Source organism: Triturus cristatus, chromosome 7, assembly GCF_964204655.1.
Source record: "Triturus cristatus chromosome 7, aTriCri1.1, whole genome shotgun sequence".
Lineage (NCBI taxonomy): Eukaryota > Metazoa > Chordata > Amphibia > Caudata > Salamandridae > Triturus > Triturus cristatus.
This window is the reverse complement of record NC_140590.1, coordinates 303599753-303617259: the sequence shown is the minus strand read 5'-3', so window position 1 is coordinate 303617259 and position 17507 is coordinate 303599753.

Below are 17507 nucleotides of genomic sequence, written 5' to 3'. Positions count from 1 at the left end.
TTAGAGTGGCATTGAGGTGTTGGATGTCGCTGGGAGACTTTATTTTGAAATGGATTTGGGTGTCAGCATAAATGTAGTAATTCACTCCAGCTTTTTTCAAGATGATTGTGAGGGGCTCCATGAAAAGATTGAAGAGTGCCAGGGAGAGGATCGAGCCTTGCGGAATCCCAAGTGTGACTTTTGTTGGCTTCGAGAGACAGGAGTTTATTTTAATTTGTTGCGAGCGGTGTTGAAAGAAGGAGGTGAACCATTTTAGTACTGTGCCATTGATGCCAGAGTGCTTCGACATGGTCTCCAGAAGCGCTGGATGATAATGTCGAATGCTGCAGATAGGTCAATAAGGAGGAGTAGGCAGGCAACACCATCTAAAGCCTTGTGTATATCGTCCGACGTTGAGCGTAGCTGTTTCCGTGCTACAGCCTTTCCTGAATCCTAATTGAAAGGTGTCAGAGGTTGAACTCATCAATGTGTTTGAGTTGGTGGAGAACGCATTTCTCCATGTTTTTGCCAGGAATGGGTGGTTGGACATAGGTTTGAGGTTGTTGAGATGAATAGGGTCAGCCCCTGGTTTTTTGAGTGGGTGTGATTTGTCCAAGTTGAAGGGAGTCTGGGACACAGCCTGAGGAGAGGCATTGATGATTTTTGTCCAGAAAGGGGAAATGGTGTGGTTAAGTTCTTTAATGATCGTAGATGGGGTCCATAGTGTGGGAGGAAGGTTTTAGGTTAGAAATTATACTGAACCGAATTATCCGATTAGCTCAAAGTTGGACCAATGAGCATTGTTTTTTAGCTGGAGGCAGACCTGATTGTCATTGGTAAGGACTCTTTCTGAATGATCAGGGGTGGTTAGAGTGGGGCAGGTTAAGAGGTAAGGAGGGTTAGAGGGTTGGATGAAGGATTGATAAAATTTTCAAGACTTAGTGAAGAAGGTGGCAATTTATTCACCGTTGATTGGTGGCTTTGATTTCTTGAGAGGGAGTGTAGTTAGTTTGGCTTTTGAAATGTTGAGTTCTCTCGGTCTTTTTTTTTTTTGTATGCTTGTTGAGCAGATCTAAGTTGCGCTAGTTGTAAGGTCGAGGGGTTTAGTCTCCCAAGACCTTTCCGTTTGAGTTGACGCCTTTCCTCATTCAGAACCAGGGTTTAGATTTGGTTCGCCTGGAGTTTGAGAGGAGCTACTTGGTCTAGAACCTGTCATCTTTGAGTTAGTGTGTAGTGAGGTCATAGGCCGGAGATGAGGGTTGGAGTTGAAGATGGCCATGAATCTTGGATTCGAGTTTAGATAAAGGGATTGCTTTGATATTTCTGGTCCAGTGCTTAGGTTTGTCATCACCAATAGGTTGGTGGAAGAAAAGTGCATCAATCTTGAACAGAATGAGATGGTGGTCGGACCAGTCAATGGGAGAAATCGCTGTCAGACCAGATCATTGTTGGTAATCGCATCCAGTGTTGCACCTTTGATGTGAGTTGGTTTATTGCAGTTTGAGGTTGTATTTCAAGTAGGTTGGATAGGTTCTGGGCAGTGGAGTCTTCTGGGTCGTTCCAGTGGATATTGAGGTCACCAAGGAACACTTTAGTGTCTGTCAGGGAGAACCGTGAATCTTCTGGGAAAAGGGTACGTTCTCCAGGAGGATTGTAGATGGTGTTGAATTTTATGGGTGAGGTGCTCTTGGCACTGAGTTCGACACCCAGGTATTCAAACGATAGGTATTCCTGCCTTGTGGATGACTAGTCCCCACCCCCCCCTTGTTTTGATCTGTCTTGTCTGATGGTGTACCCTGGAGGGGTGTGAATATCAAGAATGGGTGCGGAGTTGACATTGAGCCAGGATTCAGTGAGGAAAGCAATGTCACTTTCTTCAGCGAGTAGAGCTTCAGCAATATCTGTGGCGTGTTGCACTGCTGATCTGCAGTTGAGGAGCATGCAAGAGGACGAGGAGCCTCGATGGGGGAGTGAAGTGAGGTGAATAGAGTGAGCAGGAGGTCTAGGTGAGTGGAAATTTTTTGGGATTCTGTTAGTGCCGATAACTGGGATGGGGAAAGGGGCTGACTTATGGCTCAAAGTGAGGTAAGTTGTTGATCTCAGGTTTTGGTATCAAAGGGTTGGCGATCCCGGTTGGGTCTTAGTGCCTGACTCGCTGATGGACTGGAGACAAGGGGTGCACTGAGGGGCCAAGGGAGCAGTTTTGAGTGGGGTGGGAGGTAATCTACCTGGGGAGAGGGCACGGCGGCTTGGTCCTGTTGAGAAGATCTTTTAAGTATAGGAGATCCGCAGTAAGAGTTAATTTTCAGCTCCATCCTGTTATGTTGCTGTGCTATTGAGCTGAAAGTTTAAGGTTTTAGGCAGGGGCTGAGAATGACATGGGTCTTTGGAGGGAGAGTGAACAGGGGTCGGGGATTGGACAGTCGGTGTGGTTAGAGGGGAGAGGTTGGACGCGTGGAGCCGGATTAGTAATTCAAGGGGTTCAAAGGAGGAGTAGAGGGTCTACTGCCCAAGAGGAGGGAGAGAAATTCTAGGTAAGTCAGATTTCCGGGGAATTTCAATGAGGAGGCAGGTTGTGTATGTGGGTGTGAGACGGCAGAGGGGGAGTGTAGTGATAATAGGGGCAACGAGTTTAGAGGATTGGTGAAGACGTTGGCCATGGGGATGTCGCAGGGGTTGTCAGTGAGGTAATCGGTGGAGACCAGTTGTGTCTGTGCGTGGGACATCGGTGGGGGAGTAGGGGGAGAGACCACTGGATTGGAGATGACGGACATGGGGGACGTAAGGGTGGGGGGGGGGAAAGGGGTCTGTTGGAGGAAGATGTAGCTTGTGAGGGAGGGTTCAGAATATCACGGGTCGAGCGGAGAGTGCCTGTGGGGATTTCAGTTACAGGAGGGAAGAGGTTGGAGTCCGAGCTGTCAAGATCTAGATCGGTCTTGTGGTTTAATTGTGAGTTTGTTCCTATTGTGCTCAGATGTAAAGTTGTGGGCGTTTGTGTCAGAGTAATGATGGGTGTAGTGATTATAGTGAGTGATGGTGGATGTCCATGAGTTGGAGAGGTTCTTCAGGGCAGGGAGATGGGATCAGTTCCACGTTATTAGTAAGGGTGATGGTGGGTTGGGGAGATATAGTTTGACGGCTCAGTTGAGTTAACAAGGAAAGGTGTGGGGAAGTGGCAGTCAAAAGTGGTGAGGTGCAGGTCGGTGGCCTGTATGAGTGGTTCCGGTTCTGGAGATGGAGAGTTCCCCTTTGAAGGTTGGGGAGATGGAAGTGGAGATTTTTTCACCTTAGGGAATGATTACTGACTTGGCGACTTGAAGGTGAAGAGAGGTGTAGAAAATGAAGTTAGTTTTCGTGTTGCCGTTGGTTGCTGTGTGGTAGTTATCTACAATGAGTTTCCGGGTGTTTTAGAATACTATGCTTGAAGTTCTTTTTTGCATTACTGGTCATTTTGTCTGGGTAGTTATTGGACCAGGAGTTTGGTCCGTAGCGCACAAGATTCGAGTTCCAGGTGGGGTAAGGTGGGCGCATGATTGAACAGTAGAATTTCCAAGATCCAATCAGGACACGGGTCGAAGAAGAAATGCCGAGGCACAGTCCAGAATCGAGCATAAGGCAGGGAGGTAGTTATCATACAATTTTATGCAGTATATACACTAAACTTTAAAGTGCCATATTAACTGCAGTGTAAAACATTACTAACAGTGTATCTCCTAAATCACAAGAAGTCGGGGCCCCACCAACCATTTATTAACAGTACCTGCTGTGCCTTCAGGGGGGTGAGGGTGCAGTGCAGGCCTCTCGCCTGGGCGAGAACCTCAAGCGAACTCCAGGTCCGCACCTGGACCAAGTCTCGTGCACTCCAGCCAGCCGAGCCCTCACCCATTGGCAGTGCCACCTGGGCCACACTCTAAAACAAAGGCCCAATCTCACCTTGAGCTGCAGTCGCCACCATCGATCCAAGGATGCGGCAAAAACTAACGACCTGCCGGGGCACCTCTCCTGTTGCTTCTTGAAGCGTCCTGGCCACTGTCAGTGAGTCCTCATTCAGATAGGTTCCCCAGCATGGGTCGAATGTTCCGGTATTGGCTCGGGGGTCCAATGTACAGGATACGGGGCCAAACCAGGATTAGAGCTCGCTTGAGCAATCCTCCGCCTCGGAGCTCCCTCTTGGAGCTCCTCACCGTCTGGCGGCCATGGTGGATGAAATTTATTCCATTACATAAAAGAGGGAAGGGCCCTCAGCAGGCGTCGGTTGCTTCGCCTCAGACTGCCGGTTTATCTTCTTCGTCGGCATTAGAGTGAGCAAACTTTGACAATTTAGCAAAGATAGATTGCCTGGATCCCTTATTGGTAGCCGGCCAATAAAGAGTACGAAGCTGCGCTGAAACAAGGGTGGTCGTCGCCCCACACATGCTCTATTCTCCTCCGTTCACTACTGGCTTTCCAGAGGCTAATAGGACATTACTTGGTCAGTCTGGTTAAGACTTGACTTACAAACTGTTCCACATGATAACCTTATATATACATGCACCAGGGGCCACGATCTGTATGAGGTGAATACGATGGTCTCGGACCAGAAAGGTCTTTTTTTTTTTACATTTTCTCTTTAGTCTGCCATTTGAGATTTTTCAGACCCGTAGTGCTTCCATATAGTTAAATCGACCGCTGCCCTACCATTGGTAACCTGAACAATCATTTCCTGTATGCCAAAAAGAAACTGCAGATTAACGTCAGATTGGACGTGATTTTTTTTAATACAGCAAAATTGACTTTTTCATGACAATTTACGAACTTTCTAAGCCCCTCAGCTGTGAACATTAGTTGTCATTCACCTCTAATTGTACTTTGTGACATTTGGTACTCAATAGCTCTTTGGGGCAATGAATGTGGGTGTAGGAGTGAAGAGCCGAAATCTCTTCAGATGCTCTGGCTAAAATCCATAAATAGCCGATCAGCCCAAACATCTATGAACTTGGAACATGTAAGTGATCATGGCTATAGATGCACTTTATCTTGAGTCTAGTGTGGGCCTCTGTACCTTGCTGTAACTCCTCCCTTGGGCAATGCTCATGGTCACCATCTCTCTTTGCTTTCATCAACCATATTCAGATTGCACCGTCCAGTTCGGGAGTGACTTGGATCGCTTGCTGAAAACTTTGCCAATACTTAAACCTCTGACACCGGTGCTTTGACTTTTAATCACAACTCTTATGTTCGTGCCTCAGTCTCTGTGCCTCCCATGGTCTCGGGAGAATGATAAAACAGATGCCTTTTAAAGTGCTCCGAATGTCTCTCTAAATACTCTTTGGTCGGACTTCCACAAAGTCTAACCTGTGCTTCTAGATTACAAGGGCGTTGACATAAGACCTTTGGACAATGAAGAGCTTGCTGCCTATTACACCCCACAATCTGCATAGCCACAAGTCTCGGTGCAGAGAAGCAGGACGCCCAGGCCAGACTTCATCCCCAAAAATCGGATCCCTAAGAATAACAGTGCCACTTGTTTGCTAGACCGCAGAGGAAACTCGTGCCAAGGTTCAGGAGTATCAGTACTACTAAACATGACTCCTTGAGGCTGAGCACTGACATTATTGGGATCTGCATAAAGGCTGCCACCCTCTGACTTCTAGTTGGCCTGCATCAGACAAAGAGGGCAGCACCCCGCTCTGACAAACCAGATTCAAAGCTGAAAGCATTCCCTGCAGACACATACCAATCTACCACTTGCTCAGTGGACTCCCAAAGGCGATCCTCTATTACATGAGTGATAATCAGTTCTCCATCCACCCACTGACTGCGGAAAAATGCTGAGCTGCACCTTACCCCTACAAGGTGGCTCACTACTTAGAGCATACGGCCCAAATACTCCCAAGGATGTAGCCACTTGTCTCCGTATGCAGTCTTACCCACCATCACAAGAAGTGCCCCCATTTGGTAGGAGACCCTACCATTTTGAGCTACTCGCTCATGCCTACAAAACCCTGCAACCTATGACCTGCCTTTTGTCAGGCTATACTCAGCCTCTCATGCACATATCCTCATTTGCAGAAGAAAAATGGGAGGCCAATCACTCTAAATTGCTGCCAAGACCTGGAATGACTCTTCTACCACCCCCCCCCCCTCCAACACATGCCCCTGTGCTGCAAGAATATGAAGACCTGACCTCAACTTGGTACTCTGCTCATCCTATGCTCCTGGATACCTTTGCAGGTAATAAGCTGTGCTCTACAAATGCACTTAACTCTCATTCCTGTTTCAGGCACCCCTCTCACCCCGGGAGGCTCCTTCCTCCACACCCTATAGAGGATTAGGATGTTGACCACCCGTAGTATCAAGACCAAGAGCCTGTCCCATTCACAATTGCCCCTAATATGGTTGCCTACCATGGGGCCATTCTGAGGGCTGCACTCTACCATAAGGTAGTGATGCAGCAGCCAGAATCAATCTTGGTTAGCCTATATTTCGGAGAACTATCTTTCTGGTCCACAAGTAAACCACATGTTTGAGATAATTAAAAAGCTGCCTAGCTATGGGGAGTTAACACCCACCCCTAGGGTTTCCTTTCAGAGGCAAAGGGGCGTAACCAAAGTTAGTTCCAAGAACCTCCCCCAATTATACCTTCAGCAGCAGTCCCATTGACATCACCTAGGCAGGGGATGTTCACCCTGCTCCTAGGATAATTGCAGCCAACTCCCTGACGGGCACTCCTAGCAAAGGCTTTCCTCATGCCTTCCCACTGCCCTATCATACCACACTTGTTGGGAAGACCTGGGGTTTCTGCCTCATTGGGAAGAGATCACATTGGACTGCTTGTGCTACAAAATGGCTACTGGTTAGAGCTCCACTGTGCAATTCTCTTCCCTTTGCCATTAGGTGGCTGGCCTCCGAGCTGCACTTTCGCAAAGCCATTAAAACCTGGTTCTTTCCGCCTTGACCGCTCAGGTGCTCAGTGCTGCTGTTCATTCTCTTAGTGTTGGGACGCGGATTCCTGCGGGTCACCATGCGCTCTACAAATCCCATAGCGCAGCAGATTGCACTACATGCTGGGGCACTGCATGGCTTTTCTGGGAGGGGATAGGGAGTGAAGGGGGGCACGGCACCTGTTGTATGTATCCTATGGGGGCTTAAGGTAGTATTGAACAGGATGCCATTGGGTTGGCACTCAGTCACTGCTACTCAAACATCTGATGGAGGTGTGCTTTGCCAACGGAGGCTTCATTCTAGGAGGCTACTGCTGGTGTGATTGGCCAGCAGAGGGCGCTCTCCTGAGGGGTTAGCGAAGGCGTGCCTGGCCTGCAGAGGGCACTCTTCTGGGAGGTTAACGAAGGTGTCTGGCCTGCAGGGGTGGTGTTCTGGGAGGGTAGTGGTGGTTTGCCTGGTCAGAATGGGGTGTTGTCTGGGTGGTTAGTGGAGGCATGCCTGGTCAACGGGGTGCTCTCTTATGGGAGATTAATGGAGAGCACTCTTCTAGGTTAGCGGTGTGCTTGGTCAGCAAGGGCTGCAGTTCTGGGTGGGTAGTGGAGGTGTGCCTGGCCAGCAGGGGGCGCTAATCTGGTATATCTCCACTTCCCTGGTCGAGCCTGCAGAGTCCCCTTCACACCTTTGCTGGGGGCTCGGTCTGTTATTTTCCGCTCTTGGTTTGTGTAGTTCACAGGTGAGCACAGTGTAAATAACTGTACACCTCTACCAGCAACTGCAGCAGTGGGGCCAATGACCAGCATGTCGAGACATGCATGAAGAAATGTGCGGCACACAACCGGCAGTGCAGTGGTGCCCAGCCCCCTGCTCCCTACCCCCCCCAACCTCACGCTCTCCCAGAGCTGTACTTTTCGTCCTCTCCCTGCCTTTGCTCAGGCCTGTGCCTTTGTGAGATGATGGTTTAAGGCTTCTCGTATTTTGCACTGGGAGGGCCATTTGGTGAGCACCCCCCGGCTGGGTTGCTGTTTTATCAGCATCCGGAAGCAAATGTGGAATAAGGAACATTATAACCCTGTTGCTTTCAGTCCTTCTAGTGGGGTGGATCCGGTGAAAGTGACCTTCCTTTGTGTGCGCATTTTACCCAGAAACGGCTGTTGTGCAGGTCAGCAGCAGTTGAAATCGGGAGAAACTGCTGCTGGGGTGGAGGGTGGTCTCTGTGTGGGCAGGCATGTGGCTTCCTTATTAAATGTGCTTTTATTACTGTATGTTATAACATCGGCATGTGGCCTGTCTGTTAGATGAGTGGACATGTGACTTCGCAGTCATTTTCTCAGGATCCGACAATGCAATACAAAGTACACGTTTGTATTTCTACCTCCCTTCCCCATCTCCCCAAGATAACAAACTCTGCACCCTCTTCAAACAAGCGATCTCTTGTGTTTATGGGGCCATGAGAAACACATGGCCTCAAAGATAAAGTGCTTTGCGACAGACGCAAAGCAGCCGAGTCGGGCCGGACCAAAAAGCGAAAGGACGGCAACCAAAATACCCCATTTCCAATGGCAGTCCACTGTTTAGTATTAACTGTGATGCCAGCCAATGGAAATGAGGGCCGGGACTTAAAGTCCTCTTCTGAAACTCCTTGTTAGTAATAAATCTTGCCGAGCGTGCAGCGCATGAGTGCTGGAACGCTAGGCGAGACCTAAAAAAAGGAAGTAGTTTGAAATAAAGCCTGGGTGGGAAGAGACAGCTTGTAAAAACATGATCATGTGGAGTGCTCAAATAAAAAAGTGGCTCCTAAAATGGGAGCAGTGGATGGACAGAAGTACTTGGCCTGTGCTCTGGGGGAGGGCTAAACACAGGCATGATATGCATGCCATGGACAGATGGGGGCTAAAGATATGACAGTCTATGGAGCAAGTAAATGGTGAGCTTACATATTGAACATGTTTCTTTGAGAGCATGCACTGTAGTCGAGATCTTAAAAAGCTATGCTGTGGCCAGTGCGATTTTAGAGCTTTATTTGTTAGCTACAATGCAATACAGCATGGCTAAGAAAAAAGCATTGGTCAATAGATCTTGCGTAGGCAAGACCTATTGGGTTTGTGAATCCGTGTTAGCTCAAGGACTTGCATGTAACAATGCATGTTTTTGTGACCTGAAACCCTACCTAATAAGGCTCCCAGGTGCCTACAATAGGTGCACTAACATGTCAAACATAATTCTGGTAAAGTACACTTCACAAAACCGGAGACTGAAGAAAAACAAGTATTTGCAATGCAATAGGTCTTGCATTTGCAAGTTTGTGCTAATGGTGTTGTAAATTTTGTTTCTTACCCATGTTTTTGGTTGGAGTGTTGTGGAATTATGTGGATTGGAATTGTTAGAATTGTGTGGAGAGGCATGGTTTTAGGTGTAGTGAAGTTGTGGAATGGTAAATAGATGGGAGCTGCAGCGAATAGATGGGAAGATGGAGGGGGCAGGGACTACTCCTCTGAGTGGAGGAGCTTCACCCCACTTAACTCCCACAGAGAGAAAAATTGAAATGGTAATTAGCATCTTTTTCCATCTTCTGTCCCGAGCTTAGTATCGGATTGGTGTGGGCTGCTGCTAATTGACAGCAACACAGAGGAAGGTGGGCTTTTATTGCACTGTTTAAAGTATGGATGATTTTTTGGCTGGCGGTCTTGTGATGGCCAGCTACACATGGGCACTTTAAACCTCTCTAACCCAGCTGTTTTAGGACAGCAGGGTTAAAGCAAGCTAAAGCCTCGAGTGCTGAGTAAGGCTCCTTCAGACCAATCCTAGCACTGCTTTCATGCTGGTGAGCAACACCAGAATTTGCAAAGTGAGTTCTTGCATCCGGTTCCTGTGTTGAAAGTTGTGGAGTGAGGATGTCACCAAGTGCAGTAAGTCTTCTGTTCGAGGCATAGGAGCTGTAGATTGTGTACTTTAGCATACATCTGGTGTTGGGCTAGGATGTTTTTTCTGTCGAAGTCTTTGTTAGTCACAAGATGGGTGACTCCTTATGGTGACAGTGCGCATGGGCATAGACTACATCCCCAGAGTGTTTTTCTGCCATCGGGTTTGGATGTGACTTGCTCTACAATCGAAAAAACTTTGACGCGGACCGTTGGGCCTACCCGTGCCGATCACGACGGAAGTTGATGGAACGGACTCACTTCAAGAAATGCCCCCAGTGTGGTGCTAAATTCCCACTCTGACCTACACCCAGAGTGTAATCTTTGCTTCTCTTCTGAACATCGAGAGGATACCTGTGAGGCTTGTCATCTTTCAAGTCTAAGACCATTCGTGATCGTCTGGCTCGATGCCACAAAATGTCCCGAGGAAGCAGCTCCATTCCAGACATCTTCCATCCAGGCCCTGACAGCCTTCCGGAACTAACCCCAGAGGAACAAGTCTTAGTCTCCGAAGCAGATGACTGTCGAAGACTTGAGTCACCTCAGTGGGCCATGAGTACTGAGTCCCCTGCCCCGCCCATACCAAAGGCTCCGGTAACACCTTCACCACAGGGCCCAGGTCCACACCGACTGAATATTTCAAATGCCCTGCCATCAAAGAAACCTTCTGGCTCGGGCCAACCACACCCCGGTCCCGAAAAAACATATCCCACACCGAAGTCCAAGCCCTCTGATATGCTATGCCCTCCTCCATCAGCACCGGCAAACCCTCTGGCGCTGAAACAGGTTTTGCCCAACTAATCAATAGAGCTGCAACATATCACGGAGTTAATTTACATTCAGACCCTGTATAGGAGGATTTTCTTAGACTTTAGCTCAGCCACAAAAAAACCTCACATGTCCTCCTGATGTTAAAAGGTCTCGTTAAACATGCACCAGAAGTGTTAAAGGACCCTGTTCGGACTAGGGATCTTAACCCAAGGATAGACCAAATACAAAGCTGCCCCCAATGACCCCATATACATCAAGGGTCTGCTTCCTTTAGATTCCCTGGTAATGGCTAATGCACGTAAAAGGGCCAACTCAAGGTTCAGGTGACGCCCTGCCCCTAAAGAATCCAAATTATTAGACGCATCAGGCAAACGTATGGCGTCTCAAGCTGCAAACTATTAGAAAATAGCCAACACACAAGCTCTCTTAGCAAGATATGATGGGGCTCACTATGACGAGCTGGATAAGCTCATTCAACACCTACCAGAGCAATACAAAGACTAGGTCCATGACCTCGTATAAGAAGGCAAATTAATCACGAACATATCAATCAAATGTGCTCGACGCAGCGGACACCGCGTCCTGCACAGTCAATACTAGTGTATTGTTACGCAGGCATGCTTGGATCAGGATATCTGGATTTAAACAGGAGGTGCAAAGCAGTATCCTTAATCAGCCCTTGGACCAAGAGCACCTCTTTGGCCCTGCAGTGGACACATCTTTAGAAAAGATGAAGACACAAACTTCAAAGTCTATGGGAGCCTTTCAGTTATCTTCTTCTTGAGGCTCCTTTCGACGCTCCTTTTATAGGCTGGCTCTAAAACCAACACACCAGAGCACCCATCCTCATCTTACAAAAGCCCAAATCAGAGTTCCTTTTCCAAAGGATACTTTACAGGGGTAACCACAACCAGGGCAGAGGCCGGGGTAATAACACCTGCAGCTCCCCTACCATCCAATCAGACCACTTCCACATGGGCACTCTCAAAACGGGTGCTCCCACTACTTCAACAAGGTGACTTTCTCTCCACTCTGGATCTTAAGGACGCCTACTTTCATATTCACCCCTCTCACAGAAAGTATCTCAGGTTCATGGTAAACGGACATCAGTTCAAAGGCCTTCCACTCTGAGTAACCACGGCACCCAGAGTCTTCACCAAATGTCTTGCAGTGGTAGCTCATTTAAGAAGACAACACATCCATGTGTTCCCTTAGCTAGACTGGCTCATAAGGGCCAAATCCCACAACAATTTTGTACAGCACACCCACAACTATCCTGCTATTTCACAATTTAGGGTTCACATTGAACCTCGACAAGTCTCACCTTCGACCATACAACAGTATCTAGGGGCTACTCTAGACACGTCAAGAGCTCTAGCATACCCCAATCTAGGCAGGATTCACTCCAGCAGGCTCTAATATTACAATTTTGGCCTCGAAACTCGTTGCCAGCTCAAGTGTTTATGCAGTTAATCGGGATGATGGCTTGTATCCTCATTGTCTCTTATGTTATGCAAGACTCCAGATGCGTCCCTTTAAGGAATGCTTAGCACATCAGTGGAACCAGGCTCAAGCTCAACTGACAGATCTGGTGTTGGTGGACAGCCGCACACATTGCTCTCTGCAGTGGTGGAATGCACAAAACCTTTCCAGAGGGTGGCCGTTCCTTGAACTGGTTCCACAGATAGTACTAACATACGCGTCGCTCACCGGCTGGGGAGCTCATCTACAAAGTCAAACTGTTCAGGCCTTATGGACCCCTCGACAGAAACAACTCCACATGAATCACCTGGAGTTACTATCAATCTTTTTAGCACTAAAGTCTTTCCAACTTTTGTTACTAGGCAAAGCTATCCAACATGACAGCAATGTATTACGTTCAAAAGCAGCGGGAGATGCACACTCTCCAACTTTCACGCCTAGCGCAAACTATATGGAGGTGGGCAATTCATCAAAAGATATAACTCCTTGCGGAACATCTCCCAGGAGTACACAATCAGATCGCGGATCTGCTCAGTCGACAAACACAACATTTCCACGAATGGGAATACAGTTACAGGCAACGGTGGACACAGTGACCGTACTCCCCTGCTGTGGTTCCCTTTGTATTAAGTTCAACAGTGAATCAGGTTGGGTGTGCACTAGCTACTCCAGCACCTGACGTCGTTGGGTGCTAGCTGCGAAGCAGAAAACGGATGAACCTAAGATAAGGAGTGGTGCACCACCCGTTCAGTGGAAAAAGTTTTTTCCAATAAGTCTTATAGTCTTGGTTAAGTTGTCTTAAGTCCTTTATTTTATTTTTTTGTAAGAATCCAAATACAGGAAATTGTCAGCCAACGCGTTTCGTTCATAAACAATGAACTTCTTCAGGGCTGTAAACTTCAATATAAAATACATAATATATATATATATATATATATATATATATATATATATATATATATACACACACATACACACAAACAAACATTTATATATACATGACACAAGACTTGGGTGATAGAAGTGAGTATGGAAAAGGGGAACAGTGAAAGTGATGTAGTGGGATCAGTGATGCCTGTGAGGCAAAAGTCAGGAAGGTGGAGAGAGGGGGAAGCGTGGGGTGAGGCAAGAGGGGAGAAAAATGAGGTAGGTTTTGTGAGTTTGGAACAAAAATAATAAACCCGATAATAATAAATAGCAAAATAGTCATAAGTAAAAAGCAGAGCAGGGGTGAGAACATAGTGTTGTGTCGCTACAACTCGTTCAACTCGTACAGTGCGTTTCTAACTGCAACAGAAATGTCTGAAGTGCATGACCCATGCCTAAAGCGTGTTGCCCCAATAATTGTCTGCTGGATGTGACACCAGAAAGAGTACTGCCCCAACAAACAGACCTTCCCTGTGGTCTGATTACGTTACTTAGCAAGTTAGAAAGGTGTAATTGCCAAAAAGCCACTATGGATATGTGGCGTTAGGGGTGTGCGGCCAGAACCCCATCCCTCCCCCTATCCTGGAACAATAGTAAATGAGGGAAGGGGGCAAAGGAGGGGAGCGGGGCTATGGCGGGACCTGATGTCCCCTAATAAGTAAAGAATAACTGGAAGAGTACATACCATAAAGTTACGAAGTGTCCTTAGAAAGAGTAAACGTGTACAGTGTGGCTGCGTGGGCCTCCTTGAAAAGGGCTAGCAAGAGGCAAATCTGGTAGGAGAAAGGCAACGTGTGAGTATTCGTCTACCATACTGCTGAAAATGAACCGGGCATAAGCGCGCAGCGTGGGGGTCTCGATTATGACAAGTAAAGTGAGAAGGTGCCTTCAAGGGATTTTTTTCGATGTTTAATTTTTATAATTTCGAAAAATGAATTGAAAATAGGTTAATTATATACCTATAGATTTAATTATAATTACTTCTTCTTTTTGTTCAAACAACTTAATTTTTAAACTGGCAATCAGAGTGATGTAAATAAATCACCACATTTTAGCATTAGTCAGATGAAGTGGAGAACCAGAAGGAAAAAGGAAGAGAACGAGCGGGTGTATATATAAAAAAGTAAGTTTATATTCAAAATTCGAAAAGGGTACTGAAAATCACAACATTTGTTGATACAGTGAAAGGAAAACAATTAATTATTTATGCCTTCACATTTAAGTCAATCAAACACTTTTTCCAAAAAGATTAAATTAATTTGCCGGAAAACAGTGTGACAGTTGACGTTTCGGTCTTTTATAGATTTCTTAGCAAGACCATCTTCAGGACAATAAGATTTAAAAATTTGACCCCTTGAATTCTTGGTTGGGTCCAACTGAACCAACAGTATGCATCTGTTCTTGGCATGTAGAGCTGTAGATTTGTATACACCCACCCACCTCCCCGGATACCGTTATCCATTGCAGTTTTATCTTACTTAGATACATTATACATGGACATCCTTTTCTACTTTCCTACTAGCACCATCATTTCCCTTCATGGCGAAAAACAATCTGGGGATGGAGTCGATGCCCATGCGCACTGTCACCATAAGGAGGAGTCTCCTATCTCGTGACTAACAAAGACTTCTTCGACCAAAACAAACTGCAAACATCCGAGCCCAACACCAGATGGCGATCTATGCTAAAGTATACAACTCTACATGCCTAGAACAGATGCATACTGGTAAGAAGCATTTTCCTTCTCCCCCCTGCATCCACCCCCTAGATTCCAGCTGCCACAGAGGGATATGGAGTATGTGCAGGAAGTGGTGAATGAACTTCAGAAAGTGAGACAGAAGTGGACAGCAGGCCATAGATGTACAAAGAGGGAGAGCATGGGTTTTGGGGACGGAAACTTTGAAAAGGCACGGGAAAGATTTTGTGCTTGAAGACCTGAAGTGTACCACATGAGGCGTGAAGAGTGAGTGAGTGAGCGAGAAAGTGGAGTGAGATGGTATTAGAGAGGGTGAGACTCTAGTGGACTAATGCACAGCGTGAGGATGTACAGGAAGGTAGGTGGGAGCAGGTATTTGTGAGGAGATGGGGAGTGAGGGAGGGAATAGATTGGGCAATGGGATTGCGAGATGAGAGGGAGGTATTGGCAGTGTGAGGGGGATGAGGGGCAGTGGGTGTGATGTGGAGAGATGACTGGGTTGGTAGAAGTGCGAGGAAGAGATGAGTTGTATTGGAATTGTTTGTGGAATTGTGTGGCATGTAGTGGAACTGTGGCATGGTGTGCTGTAGAATTATGTGGATGGTAATTAAATGGTATTCACTATAATGGAATTATGTAGAGTGAGGTTGTGAGTTATGGAGTTAATTATGTGGAATGGTATTGTATGTTGTGTAGCTTAATTGTGGGCTGCTGATAAATGTCGTGGTATGATTTGGAAAACTCTTGTGGATCGGAGATATGTGTTGTGTAGGTATATTTCGTTTGGTGTAGATTTATGTGGTGTGTATTGAAACTGTGGAACTGAATTGAGTGGCGTGGAACTGGCATTGCGTGATACTATCCCTATTGGAGTTATGGTGTGGATTGCATTTATGTGGGGTGTATTGAGTAGAGTAATTATGTGGCACTGAGTATTATATGGAGTGTATTTAGGTTTTGTGGTTTAGAATTGTGTGGAGTTATGTGGCATGTTTTGGAGTGGTATTGTCATGCTGTGGAGTAGTATATGATGGGTAATTAAGTGGCATTTTGCAAAGTTGACTTTATTTTGTGGAGTATAATGTGTTTGGATTTGAGTGTATTTATGTGGAGTGTAAATATGTGGTGTGATATGTAGCTTGGAGTGTAATTATGTGTTGGTATTATCTGAAGTTTAATTGTGTTTTGTGTAACTCTATGGTTTGGAGTGGAATTACGTAGCAGTGTTCTGTGGAATTTTGTGGCCTGGAGGGGAGTTGAAATATGTGGATTTTATTTTACTGGTTTGTAATTATATGGCATGTAGTGGAATGATGTGGAGCTGAAGTTTGGGTAGTTGATTTTTGTCTCGTATTATGAGATGTGAAAATGTGGTGTGGATATATGTGACATGGATTTGTGATGTGTTGAGAGATAAAGGAAGCGAGAGAATGGATTAGTGAGTCTGAGGGTGTATTACACATGCCCCCACTTGAGATTTCGCCTCTGCAGCGCGGTGCTATTTCTTCCTGGGAAGCATTTTGATGAACACTGGAAAGGGTCGTGTGACGTCCGATGCATCCCTCAGACAATCTGAAACCCAAGTGAGAGTTTGTTATAAAATTAAGCGGAGCCCATTTGACCTAAAGGATGTTAATCGATCTATACCACTAGAGTGACCAACCCATGCCATTACATTAAACCAGGCTTACAAATTGCAATCAGGAGCAGTTTTAAAAGCCCTGTGATAATTGAGCCGATAATAAAAGGTCAGCCACTCGTATTGTTAGAGCGTTTAAACGGCTTTCAGCCAGCCTGGTTCTGTGGCCCTGCACATGAAATGTGAAAGAGATAAGAGTGTGCCAATCACCAATTAGTAGCCAACCTCGAAGAAGCACTTCCAGAAGTCGCTTTCCTTACTACTGCTGGCACCGCCGTCGGCTCCACTACTTAAAACCTAGTCCCACAGAACCTGGGTATATATGAAAAGAACTACAGTGGTTCTGTCGGGGAGCAAAACATTTCTTTACATCAATGTATACAAATAATACCATTCAATTGCATTATTGTTGGCACATAAAACAAGCCAGCCAACCAAAAAGTGCTGCTCAGATTAGCAATTTTTACTTTATAATTGGGGCAATCAAAAGTCTGTATTCATAGGGCTGTCAGACAATAAATGCACAGATAAAGTGACATTAAATACAGTGAAGTAAAGTGCTCGGTGACTGTGGTGTTGTGATGCTTTAGATACAAGTGTAGAAGTAAAATATATACAAGTTATTGAGCGCAATCAACAAATACGGATAAGGTCAGAACAACATTGGTCAATGTCTCAGGTAGATGGCATAGATGCTCATTATTTCAGAACCATGAGACTTGATGCAGCTGAACACAAAGTAATCGCCAGCGTTTCGACCCCAAACAGTAGCCTGATTCAATGACGTCAAACGGGGTGTTCAAGGCTAAGGACAATGAAGACAGCCCAACAATGGGGTTGAATTCCCTCGCGGATTTTGTTTGTGGGTGCTATTAATTGTTAAAATGTGTTACATTGGAGCGACAGCGGATATATTTTTCTTCTACACTCTTCTCACTCTCTGCTGTATATGAATCTGTATATTATCTTGATCTCTCCTTGCTGTCAGTTTTTATTCATTTTATGAATGAACTGTGTCTTATGTGGGTTTCGTTAATTCCTTCCCCATTGTTCATATTCCTTAGGATTGATACTTAGATAATTTGGTGCTCATAGGATATATCTTCTAGTACTTTTTCTCTTTTTAATTATATAGAGGTTTTTACTATTTACTTCCTACCCGTCCATTGAA